This window comes from Salvia splendens, chromosome 2, assembly GCF_004379255.2.
Source record: "Salvia splendens isolate huo1 chromosome 2, SspV2, whole genome shotgun sequence".
In the NCBI taxonomy this organism is placed as follows: domain Eukaryota; kingdom Viridiplantae; phylum Streptophyta; class Magnoliopsida; order Lamiales; family Lamiaceae; genus Salvia; species Salvia splendens.
This window is the reverse complement of record NC_056033.1, coordinates 24,456,124-24,478,224: the sequence shown is the minus strand read 5'-3', so window position 1 is coordinate 24,478,224 and position 22,101 is coordinate 24,456,124.

Sequence of the window (22,101 nt, the reverse complement as noted above, 5' to 3'; positions counted from 1 at the left end):
AGTCCGGTAGTTTAGATCTGATATCTTTCAGTTTAATTGAAGTGTTCGGCGTTTGATTTGAGGTATGCTCTGTTTTTTTATGTCTGCTCTTTTCATTCAGTGCTTGTTTGTTGGAGAAGATGAAGTCGATCGGTAGTTGTAATCGTACTGCTTTAGTTTGTTAATCGCAGCTTTCTGTCAGTAGCTAATTCGAGTAATCTGTTTTGCTGTTTACTTTTGTTTGCCTTGTGTTTGGTTAATTTTGGAAACTCTTTTACTTGACCCATGAATTTTGCGAATACTCTCAAATTACTGTTTGATACAAATCATGCATGCATTTACGTTTTACGTACTTTCAATTCTCCAGATCTGGTAGTTAGCATAGACTAGATTTTATTTCCCAGGCCTAATAGTTTAAAACTCGACCCTCATGTTGCGTGGCAGCAGCCAAAGCCCTCCAAAAGTTCTCTCTATGCATTCCAACCCTTTCGTCCTCCTGGATTCGTGTAACGCCCGTACTTTTTAAGTACTAAATTAATGTCTTCATGTATCTCCTCTCCTACCCTTCCACTTCAACATTTTCAAGCAAAAATCACACAGAGAGAGAGGGAGAGCCGAGAGTTTGAGGAAAGCCACTGCCCTGTTTTGCTTCAATCTCATAACAAGCCAAGAAATCGAAAGTTCCAAATCCAAGGAGCTCTCTCTTTCGGACCTGGCACCACTTTCCTTCAAACGGTTTGAGGTTTAATCCCTTCCCAATTTGCAACTCATGTTTTCATAGTGTACATCATACACCAATCAACAATAGATCAAACTTTTCCAAATGAACTTTCCCTCGGCAAAATAAAAATCGATGCGAAAAGAACATAATTTGAGTACGAGAACTTAGCTTTCGGGACGTTTCGGAGCTGTTCGGAGTTGTTCGGGGCTGCGCAGTGTCTGTTCGGGGCGGCGGCAACAGCAGGGGTTGACTGCTCCGGCGGCTGGACCTCTCTGCGACAGCAGCGTGCCGGCGAACAGAAGCCCGGAGCAGTAGCAACGACGACGGAAGTGTCTCACGGCGGCGAATCGGCAGATTGACGGGCAGCGGCATCGCTCCCGGTACAGCAGCAGCGACGACACAGCGGCGGCGACGTCAGCGGCGAACGACAGTCAACGCGATGGCGCGGGCGGAGAATTGAAGTCGGATTCCTCGGCGGAAGTTGGAGCCGTCGATTGTGTGGTGAGAAGGAGTAGGCGTCTGGAATTGAAAGCAAAAGAGAAGAAAGGAGAGAGAGAAGAAGATAGAAGGGGAGAGAGAGACGTGGGGTAATGAACTTTGGACCTTGTTTTTTCTTTAAAAGAATTGGGCCTTAATAATTAAAATTGGGATGTTGGGTCCTCTTTAATTGATTTGGGGCTTCCAAGTTAATTGGAGGAATAAGGATGGGCCTTTTAATTATGGAAGAGTTTTGTAATGGACAACTTTTAAATCCTTGGGCCAATAAATTAATTGTGGGGAATTATTTAATTAATTTCAACATATTTTGAAGCATGAATAATATTATCCCAAGTCCGAAATAAAATTATGGCGAAGGAAAATAGTTGAGATAAATTAATTATGTGCTTAATTAATTTTTGGAAATTATTCCGACGTCATGGAAAATACGAGGAGCCAACGGAGGAAAGAACGAGAGTAAGCGGCCGACAGGCGTCGCCCGCGACACCTTGGGCGGGCGCCGAATAATCGAAAATGCATGAAAACCGAGAAACGAGATAAAAGACGTTAATTAGAGTGCATGCATTCTAAATGTTTTCTTTCTTGAGATTGATGTGCACTTTAATTTTCTCAAAAGATGGTTCGCACGCTAGTTAAAGTCGGATCAAGAAGTTTGTTAAGGAAACTACTAATCTTTTGAGGTGGGCTTTATTACTTAAACTCTTTATTTGCAATGATATGTATATGGTGAGATAAGGGTGGTTTAACTGTTATGTCATGCCGTATTTTATGTTTTGAATTGCCTATCTGATTGTCTACTAGGATAATGTCCTACTAGACTTTGATGGTTAACGAATTCGGGTCTGACTAGGGAGTGAGTCCCTACTCAGACTAGTGCACTGATGGGGATAGACGTCACCACGGTTCGTGAACCGCCGGTTCACGGTTCGGAACCGGCGGTTCCGGTTCAAGATTTGTTGGAACCGGAACCGGCCCGTCGAAGACCGCACGGTTCCGGTTTATGAACCGTGAACCGCCGGTTCACTTGAACCGGCCTAACCGTCGGTTGTTACCCGGTTCCGGGCCGGTTCGGCGGTTCGGCGGTTTATCCGATTTTTTTTTTTTTTTTGCATTTTATAAATTGTAATTCAAGTTTAAAATGTAAAAAAACTTGCGTAAATAACATTAGAATGAAGCGATGTACAAATGTAATTTTATTGATACAAATTACTTCAAAATTACAAATTACAACTTTAAAATTACAAATTACAAGTTAAAATTTACAAATTACAACATAAAAATTAGAAATTACAACTTCAAAATTATAAATTACAAAAGACTTAAAGTCTTCATTACAATTTACAAAATTACATATTCGAAATAAAGGGGAGAAAAAAGAAATAAAGGAAAAGGACTTGAGCTCAACTTAAATTTAAACTTAAATTTAAAATTTAAGTTGAAATATAAGTTGAGATGCCTACGTATCCTCAATGCTCAATTGCATTTTGGAATCAAAGTCCACGTAGTTCTCTTACCTTGCTTACCTATTTGGCTTGATCGGAAGTATTGGCGCCTACTCTTCTTCCGAGCAAGTATACCAAATGGTGCTCTCAAATTAAAGACTTATCATATAACATATTAAAACATATTAAAACTTACTAACATATTAAAACTTATATCATATAACATAATAAAACATATTAAAAAACTACTAACATATTAAAACTTATTATAACATATTAACATAGTAAAACATTTAATTTAGAAGTTTAGAACTTACTTGTAATCGAAGAGTGGCTCGCCTTCCCACCTCCTCCGCAACTTGTGCTCTAGAAGGGGCACGACGACGCCGAGAGTCACTTTGATCTTGAGCAATGCCCTTGCCCCGATCACCACCACGACGAGATGAAGACATGATATTATGGAAATTGGAAGTAGAGAATAGATAGTAGTGTTTATGTGAATATGACTATATGATAACGTGAACAAGAACAACGTGAGTAAATTATGAGCGCAAACAACGTACACAACTTGAGAGAATGAGGATGGAGAATAGAGAAATTGAGATTGAGAGAGAAATTCTTATTAACACAAGAATGGGGTGAGTAGAAATGGAAGAGGAGGGGGTATTTATAGGGGAAAATTGTGATTAAAAATTTAAAAAAAAAAATCAAATTTTGAAAAATAACACCGAAACCGCCGGTTCGCCGCCGAAACCGCCGGTTTTCGGTGGAACCGGCGGTTTACGGACCGTTTGAATTTTCAAATTTTGAAAATTGCGGTGGGAAACCGCCGGTTTAGGCCCGGAACCGCCGGTTTAACCCTGAAATTGTGAAAAGGCTAGGGAGTAGGCCTGAAATTGTGTCGGAAACCGCCGAACCGCCGGTTCGGAACCGCCGGTTTCGCCGGAACCGGCGGTTCCGACCTGCCGGTTACGGTTTGCATAAAATGAGGAACCGGAACCGGCCCGGCGGTTCCGGCGGTTCCGGTTCCGGTTCGAACCGCCGGTGACGGTTCCGGTTCCGGTTCGGAACCGCCGGCGACGGTTCCGGGCCGGTTCATCCGGGCCGGTTCGGTTTGGAGACGTCTAGATGGGGATCGTGAGCCGTCCTTTGTGGTCGGCCGGTCCAGTGATCGAGTTTGTGGCCACATTCTCGTTTCACATGATGGTTCAGATATGGTACATGATGGAGGATGACGATGATGTTTGCATGCGCATGCACCTTTTTATGGAAATGATTTTAGTGTTTCTCGGCATTTTTTAAAGTAAAACCGGAGTTTCACTGAACGGTGGCTTGACATAACTTTATTGATGAAATGTATTTTGGGCATGAGTTCACTGAGTGCATCAAGTACTCAGCCCCTGGATATGTTTTCTCTATGTGCAGGTTGAGCGTGGATGGGGGACGGAGGATGTTGAGCATTTGGACAAAGAAAGTATTCAATAAATGATCCGGTTGCTATTGTGTCTTCATACATAGTAGTAGCTAACTCTCGATTGCTTCCGCTGCGTCAAGTTTTAAAACTCTTATGTTTCCTTAATTTGTTGAACTATTTTCATTCAAACTATGTTGCTTCGTGATCTCAGACTATAATTTGATAATAAAGTTTCGTCTTTTGATCTACATGTCGTACCCCTTGATTGTTTCCCCTTTCTTCCCCGCTTCTTAATTCCCCCATTAGTCGCGACCCACCGTGCTTCCTATCCTTAGGGAGTGCGGTCGTGACAGAATGGTATCAGAGTAATTTTTCCTTCCGCTCTGGACCGAGAGTCTTTTATTCAATCTAGTCTAGACTCGTTTCACTTGGCTAAAAGAGTATACATTGAAGGCTCAACATTCCGTCTCGCCGCGCTCAACAAGAAAGAAGGTAAAATGTTTTGAAACGAGGCATGTTGGATGTGATGATGAATGGGATATGATTGAGACGTAGACTTTAATGGCCTTAGATGTAGGCTAATTGTATACTCGCAGACTATATGTCACGACCGCCCATACAAGGGGTACCACAAACGCGGCGATCGTGACCGACATGCATGGATTACAATTTAAAAGAACAACTTAATTGAATTAAAGAAAGGAAAACAACCTAACTTAAAGATTTTAAGGTTTTATTTTTTTTTTTGAAAGGACATAAGATAAAAAGAATACTTTTAAAAAGGACAACGGAAAAGTTAGACTTAAGAAATACATCAATTAAAAATTTAAGTAAAACAAGCATTAAACTTAAATCTCGAAGAATACCATTTTTAAAATGCAACGTAAAACTTGTTTAAAACTCATCACCACCATACATGTTCAGACACAAAAACATAAAGATTAAGGTCTTAAGACACAATTTAAAACATAGCAGCGGATAAATAAGGTTCAAAGAGAGTCAAGGATCACGCCTATGTATGACGACACAACGTATCCTAAGGTCTTTAGCCAGCTCAACATCCACCGCAACATCTCGCTCAACCTGCAAAATTTTTAAAAGAAATTGCAGGGCTGAGTACTTGTTGTACTCAATGGGCTCATGCCGAAAACATTTATCAAGTTATGTCATCCATACCAGTGATCTCGAGTTTTATACGCAGTAAAGAAAATATCACGAGAACACAAAAATGTTTCATAGACTGGTCAGTCAAATATTCTCCCCACTTTTCACATCAATCCAACAATCACAATCACAGTGCGACGAAAGTGTGGCCACACTATTCGCCCACGAGACCGGCCGACTTGCAAGGACGGCTCACGATCCCACCAGTGTACACAGCCCGATAGGGTTTACGGCCCTACTCGGACCCGAATTCGTTTCACAATACAGCCATATAGCCTAACGGAGTAAACTCATACGAACTAGGCATCAGGCACACAATCTCATAACAAAAACAGTCCATGGCATGACATAACAGTTAAACCACCCTTGTATCTCCACATAATATTTTTCGGAAAAATAAAGAGGTTTGAAAAGAAAGCCCACCTCGTTCGCTTAGCAATTCACAACCCAACTTAGCAACTCTCGATCCTCGAGTTCACGACTACACAACACCCTTGTCAAAGACAACACAATTAGTTTCCCCCAACAACATATTACTATGCATGTCCTATCGATTCTCTCGTCGTTTTTCTCAAATCCCCGACCCGACATACGTCACAAAGATGGGAGAACGCATCGTAACACATTTCAATTTATCACACGTGATCACATCATTTAGACACATTCCTTGGACATACATGCATCATACAATACTTTTAAACTTGAGAAAAAGTGTCATTTAATCAAGGTAGAAAACTGGTAGAAATGCGCGACCGTTTTGTAAAAATCACTTTAAACTCACCCGACCTCAAAACATGCTAAATTTTGGTCACGATACAGAGGACACATTCAAGTTCATTCATGAAAATTTTCATATCGAAATCACGTCATTTAGTCAGTCATATCACATATTGAACTCTCTGGTCGGAACATACAATTTCTGACAGTATTGCGCAGTTCATTTGAAGAATTCACCATAAATTCATACGATGCCCAAAAAGGCTGAAAATTTAACACAACACAGAAGACACTTCAAATTTTCATATAGTTTAAGAATCACATCGATCGGAGGTCATTTGGTCAGTCAAACAGAAAACGAAACATTCATGGCGAGAACTCACGTTTCTGGCAGATTTGCGCAGTCAACTTCAAAAATTTATTAAAAATTCATTTTTCGATAAAACAGGCTGAAATTCACACGAGACACAGAAAACACGTTGAAGTTTACTCAGTAAATATTTCGTAGCAAAATTCGTTCGTTTGATGGGTCGAATACAGATCATAAGTCACTGGTCGTGTACTACAGATTTCTGGTTCAAATTCGAAAATAGGGTTTTTAAAACTTCCACAACACAACCACCGATTTTCCATGCTCGAAAACACCAAATCATGCTTACACGTTCCTCATACACATATTTGCATACAACTCATATTATTCACTAATTAATTCAATCCAACACACATGATTTCAATCAACAACGCAAAACCAAACAAGTTCTTACGAAACACACTTTCCCTCCCGTTAAAACTTGCGATCTATTGGATCTACACCCTCTACATGCATGTAGGACTCAAGAACATGGTCAAAATGGATAGGATGAGAAAAAGTGAGCAATATACCTTCTTTGACACAAAACGAATCGGTAGAAACGAAGAACGAAGCGATTCGTTGGAGATTCTTGAAGATACTTTCAATGGTTGCAAGAATAAGCTTTAATGGAAGATTTTTGGAGATGGGAGAGTGGGAGAAGATGAAAAAAACGTGTGGGAGAGGGAGAGAGTGAAAGTGGCGAAAATTTGTGGAGAATGGGGGCTAGGGTTTGATAAATTGGTATTTATTTGCTAGGTTTAATCCATAGGTAAATTAAATAAATAAATTGTGGAGAATTAAAATATAGGCTAATGAATAAAAATCCCACAATTAAAAGAATAAATTAGGCTTGTGGGAGGTGAGGGAATTTCGAAAATTCCATGTACACAACAAGGAATTTATTTGGTATTTTCTTGGAGATTATATTCATAATTTAGCAAATAAAAATAATGAATATAAGGGAAAAAATAAATTAAATCTCCAAGTAGGAAATAATAGGGTAGTGGATGAAAATTTCAAGGACTTTGCACAAGGAAATTATTTAAATCCCCAATTAAATAGAATAGGATTTAAATTAGGTAATTTCTTTAGGAAAAAGGCTCCCATAAAAATAGACAACAATTAATTAAATTCCCACAAGGAAAAATAATGCAAAGGAGGCGTGTGACATGAAAGAAAAGTAGAAGAAAATATTCACATCCCCACATCCCCAATTAATTAGACATGAGAATTTATTTGAATAAAAAGGGATTCCACAAATTAGGAAACAAATAAAATATTCTCCAAAATTTATTGGAGGGGGCCGAAAAAAATTAGGCTCAAATAGCCAAGGAAATATCCCAACTCTCTATTTATTTTGGGTGAAGAAATAAATTATAACATGGTTTAATTGGATTAAATTCAAAGGAAGGGAGTCAATAAAGCACCAATTAAATCAAATGAAAATAATTCTTTCCCCTATAGGAGATTTTCGAAAACTCCCAAGGAAAATAAAATGGAGTTCAAATTTCATGTAGTACAATTTAGGGGTCATTTGGTTTGGATTTAATTTGGATAAGTATCCCAAAACAATTAATTAAATCCACGAAAGAAGTACTATTTCAATAATTAGGAATGGCCGAAAATATCAATGAATCGACTCGAGAAAGGATAAATGCATGATCCTATTAATTATTTCCCCTCATTGGAAAAATATAAAACTCAAGCTCATCATTCACATTAAACACGATAATTTATTCGACGCAAAGTCACTTCAATCACATAGAAGCAAAGTTTCACAATTCCAAAATTTAAAAAAAATCAAACGACCTATAAAAAGGAGTCACAAAAGTTTGGGATGTTACATCCTTCCCCTCTAAACAGAAATTTCGTCCTGAAATTTGATCGTCTCACACAAACAGCTCGGGAAACTTTTCTTTCATCTTATCTTCTAACTCCCACGTAGCTTCCTCGGGACCATGGTGCTTCCACAACACCTTCACGGACGCTATCGTCTTGTTCCGTAGCTCTTGTACCTTCCGATCTGGGATTGCTTCGGACCTTTCCTCGTAGCTCATGTCGGGGGTTAGGATCACTTCCTCTTGGTGAATCACATGTTTGGGGTCGAACACGTACTTGCGCAACTGCGACACGTGGAACACGTTGTGCACGTTCCCAAAGCTGGGAGGTAACGCCAAACGATATGCCACATGACCTACTTCGTCGATGATCTCGTACGGTCCCACAAAACGCGGTTTCAGCTTGCCCTTTACTCTAAATCTCACAACTCCTCTCGTCGGGGATACTTTCAAGAACACTTTGTCACCAACGTCGAATTTGATTTCCGTTCGACGCACGTCCGCATACGACTTCTGTCTATCTTGAGCTTCCTTGATCCTTGCGCGGATTTGATGCACAATTTCAGTCATCTCCTTTATAGCATCGGGCCCTAACATCTTCCTCTCGCCGACTTCATCCCAATAAAGTAGGGATTGACACTTCCTGCCGTACAAGGCTTCATACGGAGCCATATCGATCGTCGCTTGATAGCTATTGTTGTAGGCGAATTCAACCAATGGTAGAACTGTTTCCCAACTTTCCCCTCGATCTAAGACAACTGCTCGCAACATATCTTCAAATGTCTGCATCGTCCTCTCTGATTGCCCATCCGATTGCGGGTGATAAGCAGTGCTGAAGTTCAGTTGTGTACCCAATTCGCGTTGCAAACTCATCCAAAACTTTGAGGTAAACTTCGTATCGCGGTCGGATACAATGGTCTTTGGCACTCCATGCAATCGCACAATCTCGTTCACGTAGAGTTTAGCTAACTTGTCCGCGCCATAAGTAAATTTTCATCGGTAAGAAGTGTGCGCTCTTAGTAAGTCGATCAATGATCACCCAAAACGCAGTGTTGCCCTTCTGTGACTTTGGCAAACCCGTCACGAAATCCATAGCTAGATGCTCCCACTTCCATTCGGGAATTTCGAGCGGTTGTAACTTCCCATATGGCCGTTGGTGTAAGGCCTTCACTTGTTGGCATGCTAGACATCGTTCCACATATGACGCTACATCCCCTTTCATCCCATTCCACCAAAACCGTTGCTTCAAATCCCGATACATCTTCGTGCTTCCGGGGTGTGCAGTGTAAGGCGTGTCGTGCGCTTCACTCAAAATCTCATCCTTTAGCGCCTCCTCGCTCGGCACACATAATCGTCCATCATACGTCAAAGCATTATCTGCCTCCTCACGGTAATGATCAAGCTTCTCGGCTCTCACCTTCGCACGTAACTCCTCCAACTTTCCATCACGTCGCTGGGCTTCTATGAGCTTGGTCTTCAAATCTGGCTCAATCACTAGCGTCGCCAATCTTGTACCCACTGTCTCGGGCGCTTTCACTATCTCCAAACTCATCTTGTCGAACTCGTGAATCAACGCTTCCTCTTGCGTTAGGAAATAAGCCAGTTGAGGTTGGTTCTTCCTACTCAAAGCATCGGCGACCACGTTCGCCTTGCCCGGATGGTAATTAATACCGCAGTCATAGTCTTTCACGATCTCTAACCAACGTCGTTGTCGCATGTTTAGCTCCTTCTGCTCGAAGAAGTACTTAAGACTCTTGTGATCGGTGTAGATTTCGCATCTCTTTCCATCGAGATGATGTCTCCAAATTTTCAGTGCATGCACCACTGCTGCTAACTCCAAATCATGCGTCGGAAAATTCAACTCATTCGGTCTCAGCTGTCGGGAAGCATATGCTATCACCTTCCCATCTTGCATTAACACACATCCTAGTCCTACTTTCGACGCGTCCGTATAGACGGCAGAGTCCTTGTCGGGTTCTGGTACCGCTAGGACTGGTGCTGTAGTCAATTTCTCCTTCAATAGTTGGAAACTCGCCTCACACTCTGGCGTCCAAACCACCTTAATTCCTTTCTTTAGTATTGCTTCATCGGTCTCGCAATCTTAGAGAATCCCTCGATGAATCGTCGATAATATCCCGCCAATCCCAAGAAACTGCGGATTTCACTTGGCGTTTTCGGCGATTTCCAATTCTGTACGGCCTCGACCTTTGCTGGGTCTACTTGAATTCCGTTTGCCGTCACAATATGACCAAGGAAGTTCACTCGAGTTAACCAAAACTCACACTTACTAAACTTGGCATAAAGTTTCTCCCTTTGCAACGTTTCCAACACGAACAGGTGCTGTCCATGCTCCTCTTCGTTCTTCGAGTATACCAACACGTCGTCGATGAAGACTAACACAAACTTGTCAAGATACTCGTGGAAAACTCGGTTCATCAAGTCCATGAAAACGGCTGGGGCGTTGGTCAGCCCAAATGGCATCACGACGAATTCATAATGGCCATAACGAGTGCGAAAAGCAGTCTTAGGCACATCCTCTCGCCGGACCTTTAGTTGATGATACCCTGATCTCAAATCCATTTTCGAGAATACGCCCGCTCCTCGAAGTTGGTCAAACAAGTCGTCAATCCTTGGCAGTGGGTACTTATTCTTCAAGGTCATCTTGTTAAGCTCGCGATAGTCGATGCACATCCTCATCGTCCCATCCTTCTTCTTAACGAACAAAACTGGTGCTCCCCATGGTGACACACTGGGTCGAATGAAACCCAAGTCTAACAGTTCCTGCAACTGAACCTTCAACTCGGCCAACTCCTTAGAGGCCATTCGGTATGGTGCTTTCGATACTGGCGCCGACCCTGGTTCCAAATCAAAAGTAAACTCCACCTGTCTGTCGGGTGGCGGTCCTGGCAAAGCTTCTGGAAACACCTCGGGAAAATCTCGCACTACTGCCACGTCTTCCACTTTCAAATCCTTCTTTTCCTCCCCATTCAAGTACACCAGATACGCCGGACGTCCTTTCCTTATCATCGTAGTTGCTTGCAATGCGGAGATTATGGAGGTTCGTCGGTTCATGGAGATCCCATACAAGATAGTCGGCTCTTTGCCCGGGGCTTGAAAAGAAATCTGTCTCTCCTTGCAGTAAATCGTGGCATGGTACTCGGTAAGCCAATCCATTCCAAAGATTATGTCTACGTTCTCCAAAGGCATAACGTACAAAAGTTGAGCTACTACTCTTAACTCCCCTAACACAAACTTTAGTCAAACAATCTTAACTTGGATATGAACCGATTTTGAAATATAACAATTGGTTTTGATCATCCCCACGGAGCTTGAAAGAACATACGATAGGTCATGAATATGGGATGAAATCAAATAAATGTCAATTCTCATAGTAGGCTACCAAAAGATAATTCAGTTGTTCGACCAAATTTGGAAGGTCCACACATCAATGGATAATTACTTAAAGAGTTGAGGATAAAATAGGATTGGTTGTGTAAGGATTGAGAAATGTAGGCAGTTGTCACAAAGCAGTACAGATCATGGTTCAACGAAAATCTTAATATGGAATGATAGATTCACGGGTTCATAAGTTTGTGAAAGGCAATCAAAGTCAAATGGGCTATTGAAAACAAAAATCAAGTGGATTAAGTTTGTTAAGGCAAGGAACAAAATGTAGGCCTTAACTTCATTTTGTAGAAAGAAAGATTCTATTACGGAAAGGATACATGAACTGAACCAAAAAGAATTTCACTCTGTAAGAAAGAACTTGACACAGACATGGTGACAAAATAAAAGTTGAACAAAAGTTCCAAGAGAAATATCCCACAGAAAAACATGTCTACGAAACGTGATCGTATTGAAGGACATAACTGCAAGCAATCTTAGGAATGAAGGTCAATAGCAAAGGCTCACAAAGTCAAAATATGATCCGTATAAATAATAGGTCAAAGAAGACTACAATCAATCCAAGTGTCCAAAGTTATGAAGGCAACACCACTTTCCAAGAACTAAAAGTGAGTTATGACTCAATGGAGGAAAAGAAACAATATACATCACTTGCAAGGGGTGAATGAAACAAGCTGTTAAATAGACAATGGCTCACGGCTATTTGAAAGGTCCTAAAAGATAACTTCTTATAATCCAAGTAAGAACTGTTGATTAGAAAAGTTTGTTCCAGCTATTAAAGTCGCACCTCCTTGTTCATCTTTCGCAAGCCGAAACTGGTAACATCGCTCTAAGAACTGTGGATTTCACGCTGAGATTCTTCGTGTCATTGCCACTAATAACGATAGTTGAAATCCATATCTTCATAAAATTCTTTGCCTGTCATAATGACTATCCTCGTAGGACATGGTTATCATCCTCGTGCTCCTTAGCAGGGTATGGAGATCACCTCCATCGTGCTTCCACTTACGCAAGATTAAACTATACTAATTTAAATCGCGAGTATGATCGCTCGTCGTTGCATGAAAAATATCTCTCAGCATCAGTTCTTCTTGTCTCGCACCTTGACTTAAGCGTTTGCCTAAACTCTCATATTCTCGTACGTTTCATTGCTCGGAAAAGCAATTGTTAAGTTTTCAACTTAGAACTATGATTCACGTGGTCAACTAGGCTTATATTTTAGGTCCTCTAAGTTCACAACACAATTCATCATATCATAGATCATCGTCTACTTCAATTTACGTCATTCATACCTCAAGGTAAACAAACCACATTTTCACATCCCATAGCAAAACACTTTCGAACTTCACATCATATTCAAAACTTTTGAAACAAAATTTCTTTACACTTTCACACTTTCCAAAATTTTTTTTTTTCCACATCTCACTTTTAAAGTAAAAGTTGACTCAAACTAAATCGTAGTTTCGCATCGACTTTCATCATTCGTATAAAACATTCCATAGAATAACACATCATACCTCGCACCTCATAACATACATAACATCACACTTCCACAGCTCAATTTTCCAAACGAAGTAATTTTTTTTTTTTTTTTGCAAAACTCATTTTTATTTTTTTATTTTTTTTTTTTGAACAATAAACACAACAATTTCCATTGATCAATTAATTTTCTCAAAAGAAAGAACTAACATATTTACATTTAAAGTTCAAAGATTTTTTTTTTTTTTTTTAAAGTTCCAACAACTTTCCACAACATAAATATTTTTCCCACTAGAACAACTAGTCATTAATATTGCAAAACTCATAACACATTTGCATTCCAACCAAAACACTCATGCACTTCACATATATGTTTGAGACAACATTTTTAGATTACTCATCTTTTCTCAAAAAAAATTTCAACATTCTCAAAACAACTCATTAATTTCCATCTTTCATGTAAAACACACCATCTTCCCATAATCACATGCTTACGTCATAACACTTTCACACACATAGCACATACTTAAGTCATCATACCAATCTTGCTCATGTCCCACATAATCATACTATACCAATATCATATTCGCACATACAACACGTGCTTAAATCATCTTCTCAATTCATGCTCATATTGTTTTCACCCATAATACACGCGTTTAAATCATCATGCTCACATTCAACATATGTATGTCATCATATCATTTATTCTCGAATTTCAACATGAAAATAACCTCACATCATCACATAATTACATGCTCATGCATTCTTTTGCCCAAAACATCCTCATCATATCGTCGATTTTATACATCGTTCACACATTTCATCAACAACTTAAAACATACCTCACTTTCCTTGGTTGAGCGTGATGCTTTGGATGTTGAGCCTTCGTGACACTTCTAGTCAATGAGGGTTCACTAACTTAGACTTAAAGTGAAAGAAGACTCTCGGACCAGAGCGAAAGAACAAAGCTCTGATACCACTCTGTCACGACCGCCCATACAAGGGGTACCACAAACGCGGCGATCGTGACCGACATGCATGGATTACAATTTAAAAGAACAACTTAATTGAATTAAAGAAAGGAAAACAACCTAACTTAAAGATTTTAAGGTTTTATTTTTTTTTTTGAAAGGACATAAGATAAAAAGAATACTTTTAAAAAGGACAACGGAAAAGTTAGACTTAAGAAATACATCAATTAAAAATTTAAGTAAAACAAGCATTAAACTTAAATCTCGAAGAATACCATTTTTAAAATGCAACGTAAAACTTGTTTAAAACTCATCACCACCATACATGTTCAGACACAAAAACATAAAGATTAAGGTCTTAAGACACAATTTAAAACATAGCAGCGGATAAATAAGGTTCAAAGAGAGTCAAGGATCACGCCTATGTATGACGACACAACGTATCCTAAGGTCTTTAGCCAGCTCAACATCCACCGCAACATCTCGCTCAACCTGCAAAATTTTTAAAAGAAATTGCAGGGCTGAGTACTTGTTGTACTCAATGGGCTCATGCCGAAAACATTTATCAAGTTATGTCATCCATACCAGTGATCTCGAGTTTTATACGCAGTAAAGAAAATATCACGAGAACACAAAAATGTTTCATAGACTGGCCAGTCAAATATTCTCCCCACTTTTCACATCAATCCAACAATCACAATCACAGTGCGACGAAAGTGTGGCCACACTATTCGCCCACGAGACCGGCCGACTTGCAAGGACGGCTCACGATCCCACCAGTGTACACAGCCCGATAGGGTTTACGGCCCTACTCGGACCCGAATTCGTTTCACAATACAGCCATATAGCCTAACGGAGTAAACTCATACGAACTAGGCATCAGGCACACAATCTCATAACAAAAACAGTCCATGGCATGACATAACAGTTAAACCACCCTTGTATCTCCACATAATATTTTTCGGAAAAATAAAGAGGTTTGAAAAGAAAGCCCACCTCGTTCGCTTAGCAATTCACAACCCAACTTAGCAACTCTCGATCCTCGAGTTCACGACTACACAACACCCTTGTCAAAGACAACACAATTAGTTTCCCCCAACAACATATTACTATGCATGTCCTATCGATTCTCTCGTCGTTTTTCTCAAATCCCCGACCCGACATACGTCACAAAGATGGGAGAACGCATCGTAACACATTTCAATTTATCACACGTGATCACATCATTTAGACACATTCCTTGGACATACATGCATCATACAATACTTTTAAACTTGAGAAAAAGTGTCATTTAATCAAGGTAGAAAACTGGTAGAAATGCGCGACCGTTTTGTAAAAATCACTTTAAACTCACCCGACCTCAAAACATGCTAAATTTTGGTCACGATACAGAGGACACATTCAAGTTCATTCATGAAAATTTTCATATCGAAATCACGTCATTTAGTCAGTCATATCACATATTGAACTCTCTGGTCGGAACATACAATTTCTGACAGTATTGCGCAGTTCATTTGAAGAATTCACCATAAATTCATACGATGCCCAAAAAGGCTGAAAATTTAACACAACATAGAAGACACTTCAAATTTTCATATAGTTTAAGAATCACATCGATCGGAGGTCATTTGGTCAGTCAAACAGAAAACGAAACATTCATGGCGAGAACTCACGTTTCTGGCAGATTTGCGCAGTCAACTTCAAAAATTTATTAAAAATTCATTTTTCGATAAAACAGGCTGAAATTCACACGAGACACAGAAAACACGTTGAAGTTTACTCAGTAAATATTTCGTAGCAAAATTCGTTCGTTTGATGGGTCGAATACAGATCATAAGTCACTGGTCGTGTACTACAGATTTCTGGTTCAAATTCGAAAATAGGGTTTTTAAAACTTCCACAACACAACCACCGATTTTCCATGCTCGAAAACACCAAATCATGCTTACACGTTCCTCATACACATATTTGCATACAACTCATATTATTCACTAATTAATTCAATCCAACACACATGATTTCAATCAACAACGCAAAACCAAACAAGTTCTTACGAAACACACTTTCCCTCCCGTTAAAACTTGCGATCTATTGGATCTACACCCTCTACATGCATGTAGGACTCAAGAACATGGTCAAAATGGATAGGATGAGAAAAAGTGAGCAATATACCTTCTTTGACACAAAACGAATCGGTAGAAACGAAGAACGAAGCGATTCGTTGGAGATTCTTGAAGATACTTTCAATGGTTGCAAGAATAAGCTTTAATGGAAGATTTTTGGAGATGGGAGAGTGGGAGAAGATGAAAAAAACGTGTGGGAGAGGGAGAGAGTGAAAGTGGCGAAAATTTGTGGAGAATGGGGGCTAGGGTTTGATAAATTGGTATTTATTTGCTAGGTTTAATCCATAGGTAAATTAAATAAATAAATTGTGGAGAATTAAAATATAGGCTAATGAATAAAAATCCCACAATTAAAAGAATAAATTAGGCTTGTGGGAGGTGAGGGAATTTCGAAAATTCCATGTACACAACAAGGAATTTATTTGGTATTTTCTTGGAGATTATATTCATAATTTAGCAAATAAAAATAATGAATATAAGGGAAAAAATAAATTAAATCTCCAAGTAGGAAATAATAGGGTAGTGGATGAAAATTTCAAGGACTTTGCACAAGGAAATTATTTAAATCCCCAATTAAATAGAATAGGATTTAAATTAGGTAATTTCTTTAGGAAAAAGGCTCCCATAAAAATAGACAACAATTAATTAAATTCCCACAAGGAAAAATAATGCAAAGGAGGCGTGTGACATGAAAGAAAAGTAGAAGAAAATATTCACATCCCCACATCCCCAATTAATTAGACATGAGAATTTATTTGAATAAAAAGGGATTCCACAAATTAGGAAACAAATAAAATATTCTCCAAAATTTATTGGAGGGGGCCGAAAAAAATTAGGCTCAAATAGCCAAGGAAATATCCCAACTCTCTATTTATTTTGGGTGAAGAAATAAATTATAACATGGTTTAATTGGATTAAATTCAAAGGAAGGGAGTCAATAAAGCACCAATTAAATCAAATGAAAATAATTCTTTCCCCTATAGGAGATTTTCGAAAACTCCCAAGGAAAATAAAATGGAGTTCAAATTTCATGTAGTACAATTTAGGGGTCATTTGGTTTGGATTTAATTTGGATAAGTATCCCAAAACAATTAATTAAATCCACGAAAAGAAGTACTATTTCAATAATTAGGAATGGCCGAAAATATCAATGAATCGACTCGAGAAAGGATAAATGCATGATCCTATTAATTATTTCCCCTCATTGGAAAAATATAAAACTCAAGCTCATCATTCACATTAAACACGATAATTTATTCGACGCAAAGTCACTTCAATCACATAGAAGCAAAGTTTCACAATTCCAAAATTCAAAAAAATCAAACGACCTATAAAAAGGAGTCACAAAAGTTTGGGATGTTACACTATACTTTTTTTAAGGCAATATATGTATTGATGGAACGAATGAGGCTTAGAAAAGAGCGAATTCCAAGTGGTGAAAATTTGGGATAATTGTACTAACGTGTATGATACTCAGAATGCCTCCAAGACGCGCACCAGTTCATAACCAAAACGAGGCCAGCAATGAAACCCAGAGTAGTGTGGGACCTGAGGGACAACCACCACCGCCGCCACCGCAACCAGAACGAAACATCGAAAAAGAATTTTGAAAAGAATGCCCTCCGGTGTTTGATGGAATGGGAGATCTGGCCAAGGCTGAAACATGGATACATGCCGTAGAGCACATATTTAAATTCCTAAGGTGCACCGATCAGGAACATCTATCTTGCGTGATCTACCAACTCACTGGGTCAGCAGAATATTGGTGGGAGACCAAGCAGCGAACGATGTCGCGGGAACAACTGGACGCCCTAACTTGGAAAGACTTCAAGCAGCAATTATATGATAAGTACATTACGAGGAGTTACCGTAAGGCTAAGGAGGCCGAATTCTACAATCTGAAGCAAGGGCGGATGACAGTGACTGAATATGACCGTGCCCTATGCGATATGTCCTGATATGCACCAGAGCAAGTGAATACTGATGAGAAAATGGCAGAGAAATTTTGTGCTGGTCTGAGGCACGAAATAAGAATGGCTTTGGCATGCCGTGTAGGGCTCTCGTATGCCGAATCACTGTCTCGTGCTTTGGATGTGGAGGAAGCAATGCCACGAGAAAGGACAACAACGCCTACTACCCCAACACCACCTACACCACAACAAAATTTCCGCGAGAAGAGAAAGTGGGATGGGAACCGAGAATCCTTCTACAAAAAAAGGTTCCAAGGTACCCCAAACTCTGCACGGGGCAAAGGAAAACAAGCTACTCCCTACCAAGGTGGAGAGTACCGTCAGAGAGCACCTCCCTGCGCCAAGTGCCAGAAGAATCACTGGGGTGAATGCAGAATTGGGACTAATGTATGCTACAAATGTGGTGGAGATGGACATTTTGCCAAAGAGTGCCCGAGCAACAACCATGCTGGTTATGAGGAGGCTACCTGAGAACTCGAGGATAAAAGGAAAGAGAAGTACCCGGATTTGTTTGTTAGAAATGAGCAAATTTCGGGACAAAATTTTTATTAAGGTGGATAGAATGTAACGCCCGTACTTTTTAAGTACTAAATTAATACGTCTTGTTTTAATAAAAATAAAATTTTGTCGTCATTCTTTGCTTCTCGTTTTGTTTTTATAAAGTATAGTATTTATGGTACTTGGAACAACACCAAGTTACTACGAGACAAATAAAAATTTGTCTCAATGAAAGGAAACGAACAAAAAAATTTAATTAAGGTTTACGAACTTTAATTAGTGAACAAGAATGCAATATAATAATAATACACTTGGAATTCTCAAATGATGAATTAGAGTCCAAATGTCAAGACCGCCCATACTAGGGGTACCACAAACGCGGCGATCGTGACCGACATGCATGGATAACGTTTTTAAAAGAAAATTAACTTAAAGGAAGAAAGACATTTTAGTTTAAAGAAGTTTAAGGTTAAAATTTTACTATTATAATAAATACTTTTAAAAGAAATAGCGGAGAAAATAACTTAAAGAAAACCAATTAACTTCTAAAGTAGACCATTTAATTTAATTCACGAAAACACCATTTTCAAAAGATAACGTAATTACTTGGTTAAAACCTAACACAACCATACATGTTCAAACACAGTACGAAAAGATTAAAGTCTTGAGACATAGTTTAAAATATAGCAGCGGAAAATAAGGTTTAAAGAGAGTCAAGGATCACGCCTATGTATGAAGACACAACGCATCCTAAGGCTAGCTCAACATCCTTCGCAACATCCTGCTCAACCTGCAAAATTTTAAAAGAAATTGCAGGGCTGAGTACTTGTTGTACTCAATGGGCTCATGCCGAAAACATTTTATATAGTTATGTCATCCATACCAGTGATCTCGAGTATTTATATGAAATTAAGAAATTACCACGAGAACACAAAAACATTTCGTAAACTGGCCAGTCAAATAATCTCTCCATTTTCAACGATCCATCAATCACAACATCAATCCGCAGTGCGACGAAAGTGTGGCCACACTATTCGCCCACGAGACCGGCCGACTAGCAAGGACGGCTCACGATCCCACCAGTGTACACAGCCTGATAGGGTTTGCGGCCCTACTCAGACCCGAATTCGTTTCACATCACAACCATATAGCCTAACGGAGCAAGCTCAGACGAACTAGGCATCAGGCAACAATCTCATAAACAAAAACATTTTGGCATGACATAACAGTTAAACCACCCTTATAACACCACATAGTATTTTCGGAAAATAAAGAGGTTTGAAAAAGAAAGCCCACCTCGTTCGCTTAACAAATCACAATCCAACTTATGGCAACTCTCGTTCCTCGAGCTCACGTATCACCCTTGTCAACGACAACACAATCAGCCTTCCATAAGTTTATATGATCATGCATGTCCTATTGTTCCTTTTTATCGTTCTCTTACCCATCCCAACATTCACCAACACAAGAAAGACATGTCATAATATTTTTCTCAAATCACACATGCGTCATATAATTCATCAAAACTTAGTACAAAAGATATTTTCACATAACAACGAAACTGGCAGAACTGTGCGGTTGGTTTGTAAAAATAACCAAAAATTCATCCGACCTCATATGAAGCTAATAATTGGTCACAACACAGTAGACACATTCAAATCCATTCAGGTAAAGTTTCACACTCAAATCATGTCATTTGGTCAGTCAAAACATTAATACAATTCTCTGGTCGGAATATAAAAATTCTGGCAGCATTGCACAGTTCATTTGAAAAATTCACCATAAATTCATACGATGTCCAATAAGGCTGAAATTTTTACACGACTCAGAAGACACTTCAAAATTTTACATAGTTCAAGAATAATATCAAACGGAGGTCATTTATTCAGTCAAACAGAATACGAAACTTTCTGGGCGAGAACATAAATTTCTAGCAGAATTGCGCAGTCAACTTCAAACATTTTTCAAAAATTCATTTTTCGACAAAAAGGGATGAAATTTATACGAGACACAGAAAACACCTTGAAATTAACTCAGTAAAATCTTCATACCAAAATTCGATCGATTGTTAGGTCAATTACACATCAGAAACTACTGTTCGAACGTCACAGATTTCAGACTCACAAATTCGAAATTAGGGTTTCTTCCTCAATCATCCAAATACCAATTCTCATGCTTATAACACGAAATCATGCTTGATAAGACTCTCATAAACATGTTTGCACATAAACTTACATCATTCACCAAGGATTCAAAACAAATTTCATATAACCTCAAATCAAATCGCATACTATCAAAGTTCTCATGCAAACTCAATTTTTCCACCGATTAATTTTGAGATCTATGATTCCTACACCCACTACATGCATGTAGGATTCAAGAACATGGTTCAAACGAAAAGAATGAGGAAAAGTGAGCAAATATACCTTCTTTGACAAAAATGAATCGGTAGAAACAATGAACGAAGCGATTCGCCGGAGACTCTTGAAAATAAACTTCAACGGATCAAGAACAAGGATGGAATGGAGGATTTTTGGAGAGAAAGAGTGGGAGAGGAGAGGGGCGTGTGGGAGAGAATGAGGGAGAGGGAGGCGTGTGAAAATAGTGGCTAGGGTTGAGGTTTAGTTTGTTTTATGTATTAGGTTTAATTTACACCCAAATAAAAATAAATAAATTGTGGGGGAATAAATAAAAAGTCCCACAATTAGAACACAAGGTAGGCGTGTATTTTGAGGAGATTAATTTCAAAATTTGCTGATTTAATTAGCAAGGAATGATAACCATATTTAAATCCTCTATTAAATGGGAATAGGATTTAAATTTGGAATTTTTTTTATATGAAAAGACTCCCATAAAATAGGTAACAAATAAATTAATTTCTACAAGGAAAATAAAAGCATAATGGGCGTGTGATATGGATGAGAGCAAAAAGGAAATATTCACATCCCAAATTAATTAGACATAGGTATTAGGATGAAATTTAATTGAATAAAAGGGATTCCACGAAATAGGAAACAAATAAATTATCCTCTTAAATTTAGTGAAGGGGCCGAAAATTATTAGGCTTAAATAGCCAAGGAAATATTTCAACTCTCTATTTATTTTGGGTGAAGAAATAAAACGTGGCATGATTTAATTGGATTTAATTCAAAAGAAAGGAGTCAACAAGGCACCAATTAAATCAAAGAAAAATAATTCATCCTCCTATTTTAAATAGGGGATTTTCGAAACTCCCAAGGATAATAGGCTAGAGTTCAAATTTCATGTAGTACAATTTAGGGATCATTTGGTTTGGATTTAATGTGGATAAATATCCCAAAACAATTAATTAAATCCAGGAAATGAAATTCTATTTCAATAATTAGAAAGGGCCGAAAATTCCAATGAATTGACTCGAGAAAATATGCATGCATGATCCTATTAATTATTCCTCACATTGGAAAATATAAAATACCAAGCACTTCGTTCCACATCACTCATGACAATTATTTCACCCAATTTACTTAATCACATAGAAACAAAAGTTT